Below are 8,099 nucleotides of genomic sequence, written 5' to 3'. Positions count from 1 at the left end.
TTCTACCAACCAAACCGTCCGCCTGACCCAGGAATCTCTGCGGACTCTGCCCAGCTCTCTGACCTGCTCCATTTGCAAAGAGTTCATGCAAAGTACTTTGCAGACCACTATTTAATTTTACCAAACCCCTCTAGAAGCCAGAGGGGCATTGAAGATCAAAGTCCGAGATAGGGCTCTTGATTCACAACATATATATCACAAAACGGACCCTCGCCCCTTGGCTGCTGTGTCCAGGAGGTGGGACTCCCCCTGACTGACCGCCTCCCGCAGTCTCCAACGCGGATGCCACCTTGGAAGGGTCCTGTTTTGGACCCTTTCTTGCTGGAACTGCGTCTCTGGGACAGAGTCTGTGTTTGGCTTGTGTCTAGTTTTGAGTGGGTCAGGACTAAGGCTTAAGTCCTGGCATTTTTACATTTAAACACCGAGAGTTTGAAGTTCTGACGTGTCATGGGGCTCTTGCCAGAAAGGGCCACTCTGATGATCTCTGCAACCCTGATGTGTTTTAGGACATCGATGAGGTGTGGTTTTGGCCAACAGTTTTTGTGAACGGGCTTGTTCCAGTTCTGCTGCTTCTGAGGGGCCTCTGGAAAGCGGGAGGAGGGAGCTGGGACAGAGAGGCCCCTGGCTGACCCTTCCTGAAGCTCCAGCTTCCAAGGGGTTGAACCCTGAGTTCCGGTCACCTGGGATCTACGCCCCCTAGTGGTGAGACGAGATATAACCTCTGCTAGAAAGGACCCAGTGGAAGCCACAGCTCTGCGGTGAGAATCTCCCAGCTGCGAGTTAGGGTCAAGGTGAGAGGGGCTGGTGGGTCCTCCGAAAGAGGATGGGAGGTGGGGTCGTGGAGGTGGGCGCAGAGAAGGGCAGTTGGAGCTGTTCTGTCTGGAACTCGGTCCCGGATAGGATAAGCAGGAAGAAGGGATGAAATGAACACAAAATAATATTCAATGTAAACTCATTGAAAAAAAATTTAAGAATTCAAAAACTGAATGAAAAACATTAAAGACTTTATCAAAGACAAATAAAAAAGATTGATTAAAACTTATTTTTATAAAAGGAAAAGAAGAGAAAAGAAAACCGGGCATGCTGTATTTGACATTCTTTGTCCTCTCGAGAAGGCGGCAGAACAGAGCCGTGTCACGGTGTCACACGAGTGGCACCTCCGTTTGGAGCAGGCGGGGATTTTCGCCGTGCTCTGCTGCGTTCCTTCTTCTGCAGGACCTGGGCGGCCCACGCCGCGGTCCGCTCGGTGTTTCCCCGAGCCCCCGCTGTAACAGGTTGTGCCGCTGTCTTGCAGCGACCGTGGCTGGGTGTGTCGGCCCAGACGCAGGCTTAGCGTCAGGTTTCGAAGTCAGAGCTGCTTTTAACTGTTTGTCCTTCATCTGCGTTTGTGTTTTTCCATCAAGCAGGGATAGCTGCCCGTTCCTTTAACAAGCCCCAGAGAGACAGGGAAACCACAGTAACCGCCACCCCCCACCCCATTTTTTTAAGTAGCCCAATCGCTCAGCGCCATAGTGTGCTGGGTTTTACTGTCCACACAGGACGCCAAAGAGAAACGCAGTGTTTTAGGTGCATGCAGAGGAGGTAAGCCCTCCTTCGGCGGGCAGAAATCTCTCAGTAAGTTCCCTGAGGCAGTCGCTGGGCACCTAGCTGTCATCAAATCCGAGCGATCTCTCGGTTAAACTGGTGTGTGTGGAAGAGCGCCACCGGCTGGTCTAACGGGAGAACCGCGGATCTGGATGCACCTTGCAGCCAGGCACTGAGCTGCCAGCACAGGTGGACCCAGCGTGGGGCTAACCGAGGTGCAGGTCCAGCCGCGCGTGTCTCTGCTGGTACCTCGGAGCAGCCCTTGGCCCCAACTCAGCCTCGATTTCCCTCCCCCGTCTGTCTTCTCCTCCCTCTTCACCCCGCATCCCTGAAATTCCTCCTTGTGGGAAAAGCTCCCATCCTTGATCATTCTGCCTGGGCTGCACTCCAAGGCCCACCAGGTCCGGGCCCTCCCAGCCTCCCCTCTTCCCTCCTGCTGCTCCAGAACCTTCTGCTCGGCTTCCTCCTTCTCCCTGGGCTCCACTGGTGCCGCTTTGGCTTCTACCGGCTATTCTGCCTCCAACCTCACCCCAAACGGGTATGTCACAACCTTTCCTCTTCCGGGGGCAGTGAGATGGGGTGACGAGGCAAGCCCCCGAAGCCCTCTGGGGTTGTTTCCTTATCTGTAAAATAGGAACAGTTTGCAACTCATAGGAGTGCTGCGTGGGTTACGCGAGGCTGCGTATGTTTAGCTGGCATGCAGTAGCTGCTCCCGATGGATCCTGGAGGAGACCTCGGAATCCTCACGGCCGCATCACCGCAGGCGAGGGGAGCCGTGAGGGCCACACTGAGAAATCCTGGTTAAGATGGCCGCGCTCCACCTGGCTGTGCGTTAGAATCGCCTGGGAAGCTTTAGAAAGGTCCAGGTGCCCAGGCTGGGGCCCAGACCCATGAAATCAGAAATGCTGTGTGTGGGGAGAGCCCGACATCAGTACTTTAGATGGGGTGACTGCAGTGTGCAGCCAGTGAAGAGCAGAGGAATCAGCGGGACTTGACCACACTGACTTTGAAAAAGGCACTATAACCTCTGAGCCTCAGTTTCTCTGTCTGAACAACGGGAATAAAACATGCACTTCATTGTTTGATTATGCAGATTAGCTGAGACAGTTCTGTGCGGTGGTGGCCCAGGGCTCAGACCTTCCCTTGTGTTGACTGGAATTGGGAGCTGGCGGTGGCGGTGGACAGCAGAGGCCCCCGGCCCTGTCCCAGCCCCGAGCCTCTCCAGAGTGCTCGGTCCCCTGGGCTCAGGGCGCTCCCGTCTCTGGCTGCTCTGGTCCCAGGAAGCTGATGAACGTAGCTCTGAGCACAGCCCCCGGGGAACCTGGCCTCGCCCCACCAGGTAAGGAGTTCATGCCCACCACCTTGTGTTAAAGTACTTAATTTCCAATATTACTCAGTCAAAAAAGTTACTGGGCTGGCCAAAAAGTCTGTTTAGTTTTTTCCATAATATAAAGGACACAGTTTTCCTTTTTCACCAATAATTTTATTGAATTGGCTATTGTGATTGTATCGGCTATCTCCCATGTGGTATAATGTTAATCATTCTCAACTAATGTTTCAGTTTGATCACTATGAACTTCAGCTGGTCTACCTAACCATGGAACATTGTCCAGAGAGAAATCTGCAGCATGAAACTTCAGAAACCACATTCGACATGTTTGATCAGTCACAGCACCGTCTCCATACACTGCACAAGGTTTTTTTTGTTTTCACCTTTCTTGAAATAATCAAGCATGAACATAATAAGCCAAAAATGTTGCATATTTTCTCCCATCTTCACTATTAAAATGGCTGCACAAAAATTCACCAATTTTGATCAGTTTTTTAAAGGCATGCTGATGTGACAGCTGTCCCAATACGAGCTAACAAAATTGTTTCAAATGAAGTTAAAGACAACTAAATGCTACTACAACCATTGTAGGGAAAAAAATGAACTTTTGGCCACCCCAATAAAAGGAGGAGGCCAACCAGAGCATAAGCTCCTTTAGTTACATGCATGTTACCTGCCAGGTCACAATTTGTTTACGGGGACAATTTGGACACACGGGCCAGTTAGAATGTTGTTGGTGTGAGGCCATGTCTGAGGTCTAAGTGTTCAGCTTACAAGTCCTCTTTCGGGCATCAGTTGAGAGTTGGTGAGTGTGAGAGTGTGTGAGCATACATGAGTGTGCAAGTGTGCATGGGTGAATACGAGTGTGGTATGTGTTTTGAATGAGAACATGGGCATTTTGTGTATGTGTGTTTACGAGTGTGTATGAGTGCACATATGGGTGCATGTGAATCTGTGAGTGTGAGCACCTGTGTGTGTTTATGCGTGTATATGGGTGTGTGTGAATCTCTGTGTGAGCATATGTGTGAGTGTGTTGCTTGGTGTGTGTTTATGAGTTTGTTTATGTGCATGGGTGTGTGTATGAATGTGCGTGAATCTGCGTGTTTGTGTGGGAGCCCCTGTGCGTGAGTGTGTTTATGAGTGTGTATGGGTGTGCACAAGAAGGTGTGAAATCTGTGTATGACGGTGCGTGTGTGCGGAGGGCTGGCTGCCGTGTGTGCTCACCACAGTCGACGATGACCATTTCTGACTCTGCTCCCCAGGCCCAGGTCCTGCTCCACTCCACCCTCCCCCGAGCCCTCCGTAAACTGAAGACGACCGGCTGAGACCTTCTATTTCCGTCAAAAGCCATTTTGAAGCAATTCTACACTCTGCTTTCATTCTCCCGGGAAATCTGCACAGTCTGAGAAATTATAAGGCGTTCTGCTCTGTCGAGTGCCCTTCCCAACAAACAGATCCTGTCTCTCCTGCACCCCCGGGGCAGGAGGGGGGTGACAGAGAGACCCCGCCCGGGTCTGGGCTGTTTGGGTCCCTCCCACTCTGTCACTGACTCACCAGAGGGGCCCCAGATGGCCAGCAGCACAACCTCTCCCGGAGAAAATGCGTCTGGGGCCTCCCCCAGCCCTGTCCCACGCTGCTAGTCCAGGTGACTAGCTCCCAGCCTGTGCTCTTTTTACTGCGCTGCCCTGGGGCTCACCTCTATTTTCCTCTCCTTTCTGCTCTTTTTTCTCTGTCTCTGAGCCTTGATGGGACATTCCTGGCTTTCGGTGACAGGCAGGAATGCCACTCAATGTCACTGCCTGAGGCTGACCGTGACCCTCTGCCCTTGGCCCCCTGTACCTTGGGTTTCCACACCCATGTCACAGAGCAAGCTGCCATTTTCTGCCCCTTCTGTCCCTGAAGGGGCAGAAAATATTCTGCAGGGTTGCTGCAATTTTTTCTCTAAAGTTTTGCAAAATGTGGGTTGGGTGTAATTTTAAATTTGGTTTGTCTGAGCTTTGTTTAAACACCTGCTGTGTGGTTATGGGGTTCTTCCCACCAGGCACTGCAACACACTCCAGGCCCAGGGAGAGTGAATATTAAAGTCTAGAGCAGGGGTGTCAAACTCATGTTCACAGGGTCGGGGGGCACATCAGCCTCGAGGTTGCCTTCAAAGGGCCGAATGTAACTTTAGGACTGTGTACATGTAACTACTCCTTAACTAGGGGCAAGGAGCTTGGCATTGTCGCCAGGGAGAAACAAGGTGCAGGGCCGGACAAAACAAGGTGGAGGGCCGGGTTCAGTCCTCGGGCCTGGTGTTTGCCACCTGTGGGCTAGAGCCACGCCACCCTGAATGTGCCTGATCTTGTAGGGTGAGTGCTATGGTCATCGATCTCTGTGATCACTGTGATTATCTGTGGGTATCCCGGGGAACCGGTGCTGTCGGCTGCAGGGACAGCAGAAAGCAGAGGACACTGCCCCTCTTGGAGGGGTAGGGATAGGACAGAGAGAGATGAGGCCAGGGGTAGTTTGGGGGGACATTGGTCTGAGAGAGGATGTGCCTGTAGTTAAATATATCACCTCTTTTCATCTTATTTCATACAGAAGTAATTTCAGTTAGAGTTTACATTTCACGACAACAGCTCCATCACAGGATTGGGAGTTTTTCTGTGTTTGGTTTTCTTTGTGGCCAGACCGTGGCTTCTCTGCTTTGCCTTACCCAGAGTAGAATTTGGGGAACAAACAGGGATTAAACTCATACGCTAAACTCTCAGAAACACTTACACGTTTGTTTTGAATTTATATAGGTAATATGCCTATTTTAAAAACACTGTACAATAATTAGCAATATTCTGCTTCTTGTTTTTCTTGCAAAAACGTGAAGAACAGGACACACCCCAGGAGGATCCTTGTGTACGACCGTCGGGGAGAGTTTTTTTCTCCTTGGATCCACCCGGGGAAAACGTCCAGAGAAGCCCAGCTTGTCGTGGGTTTTTGCTGATGCCAGGGCAGCGTTTTAGCCGTGCGGTCACCTGGGAGTTCTATCCCCACACGAGGTGCCGAACATTTAATCACCCAAGCTCCGTTGTTGTATACCTTCCTGGAGGCAGAAACTAGCTGCCCTTTCAGAACGCGCAAGGGCGTGGGGCTTCAGAGCGCTTGGGCACTTTTTTTTTCTCGTGTCAATCATCTCTTAGGACCTGGGTCTGGGGACTGATTGGCATTAGGTGGGAGGAGTCAGTAGGGAACCTCAGGAAAGGGGAAAGGTAGCGATTCACCGGGGGAGACACAAAGGTTGCTCTGGAGATGTCTGTTTTTTAAAGAAAACTAGCTCTCTAGCAGGGATGTGCCCAGGTTTCTCAGAACAGGAGTGGTGAGCATCTGAAGGTTTCGGATGTGAGGCGGGGGCCGCGTCCCCCTGCTCACCTCTTCGCCTGGCTGTTCCAGGTTCTGGAACCACCTGCTCACTTGGAGAGCTTCTGCCCCCACGGGCCCAGCCCAGACCTCCCCCGTCTGGCCTGCCCTTTGGGAAGTTCTTTTAGTTGGTGGTCATGTGGGTTCAGGGCAGCCGGCTTGCAGCCTGGGAATCTCCGCTGTGTACCCAAGGCCAAAACCATTCAGTCAAGCGCAGGAGAAAGTTTGGGTGCGGCCTCGCACTTCTAGGAGTCGTCTTCTTGCCTGGCTTTCGTCTTCTGTGGTTTCCAGGACAAATCAGAGCAGGGGGGCCTGCAGAGACCATCAGGGCGTTGTGCCAAGGCCTGGTTTACGGGTATTCGTGCATCGATTCTGGTATTCCGTATTCCCTCTTGTTAGACACAAGGTAACAGGCCCCAAATGGAGTCACTCACGCTGAGCACCCGCACCAGGCTTAACTACAGCTTTGGCTCTGGGGTCGCACACCCGTCCGTCAGAGCGAGTGCCTCGTCAGCACTAGGTAGGTAACCGGCCTGCTCAACCCCTGCCCGCCCCTAAGGGAAAGTGACTTTGCAGTAACTATTTGCTTTCATCTAGTCTGACTTCCTTGTTCCTGCTCCTGCTGCGGTGAAAGTCTTTCACTTTGTGCGGCTCCTCAGAGCTCCTGCTTATCTGCTAGATGGTGTTTTGCCCGATTCACAAGTGGCCGAATGAAGCCAATAAGATCTTCAAAATTTACCCAGTTATCATTTTCTAGTACTATGTATGTATGTGTGTTTCTTGGGATTCTCCTTTGAGCTGGTTAAAATGTCACACTGCTTCCCTCATTAGTGAGTTCAATAAAATCTTTGATGTGTCTTCATTTTGTATTTGCCCGAGAGGCCTGATTTTTACCTTTTAACAAATATCTTTTACCATTGGGTACCTAACATGCTAAGGACTTTTCCAGGTACTTTACACACTTGTTTGACAAACACACAGCACACGGTTTTAGCAGCCGTGTGCTATTTATTGTAAGTGCTTTATGATTAATGTTAACTAACTCAACCCTCGTCACAGCCTATTTCATTTCATCCTCCCTTCGGCCCTCATCAGCCGGTCTGAACCAGCCGAGGCTCCCGCCCGCCCGAGGAGGTGGGACAGGCAGGGCCTGGACCGGGAGCTCGGGTGCAGCCTGCGTGGGACCGAGACACGCTGGCCCTCCCGCGGGCTCTGGGGCTCCCTCTAAGTGCGCCGAGACAAAGAAGGGACCCCAGCTTTGTTTTGAGGGAAGCCGCATCTTTAAAGAGCATAACTCATTTGCAGAGTTGGGCGGTGCTGATGCATCGGGATGCCCCCAGCTGCGGAAGGACCCGCCCCCACCTGGGCGGTGGTGGTGGGGCGCTGCTCCCAGAGCGGAGGGGTCTACCCCAGCACCGCGCTGTGTCTCCCCTCGGAGGTCAGCTTGGAATACTGCTCCGCTTCTTCCCTCCCGGGCCTCTGCCTTCTCACAATTTACAATCTAGTGGCACGAACTTGCAGTTACGGAATCCCTAAGTCCCCGGGGGTGCAACGTGCAACGTGGTGACTGCAGGTGACGATGTGGTGTCGTGTGTTTGAAAGTTGTATCACAAGGAAAAAAAGGTAAAATCGTGAGGTAATGAATATTAACTATATTTATTGGTGCGATCATTTTGTGATAGATACAGTGTTGAATCAGGTTGTAGACCTGAAATGAATACAGTGTTTTATGTTAATCATATCTCAAAGAAAAAAAACACCCACCCGTGGTCCCCGTGATCGGGGCAGTGTC

General features: G+C 51.6%; 1 long non-coding RNA gene across 1 annotated transcript; it reads left to right on the top strand.

Annotated features, from left to right (window-relative positions):
• Positions 1-532: 532 nt before the first annotated feature.
• LOC123814090 lies at positions 533-4,918 on the top strand. Its single transcript, XR_006784835.1, has 4 exons — positions 533-791; positions 2,678-2,923; positions 3,146-3,280; positions 4,177-4,918. It is a non-coding gene; the product is annotated as an uncharacterized LOC123814090 (long non-coding RNA).
• The last annotated feature ends 3,181 nt before the right edge of the window (positions 4,919-8,099 follow it).

This window comes from Phyllostomus hastatus, unplaced genomic scaffold, assembly GCF_019186645.2.
Source record: "Phyllostomus hastatus isolate PE091 unplaced genomic scaffold, TTU_PhHast_1.1 phas_contig_159, whole genome shotgun sequence".
Lineage (NCBI taxonomy): Eukaryota > Metazoa > Chordata > Mammalia > Chiroptera > Phyllostomidae > Phyllostomus > Phyllostomus hastatus.
This window is presented reverse-complemented; position numbering and strand designations above follow the sequence as displayed.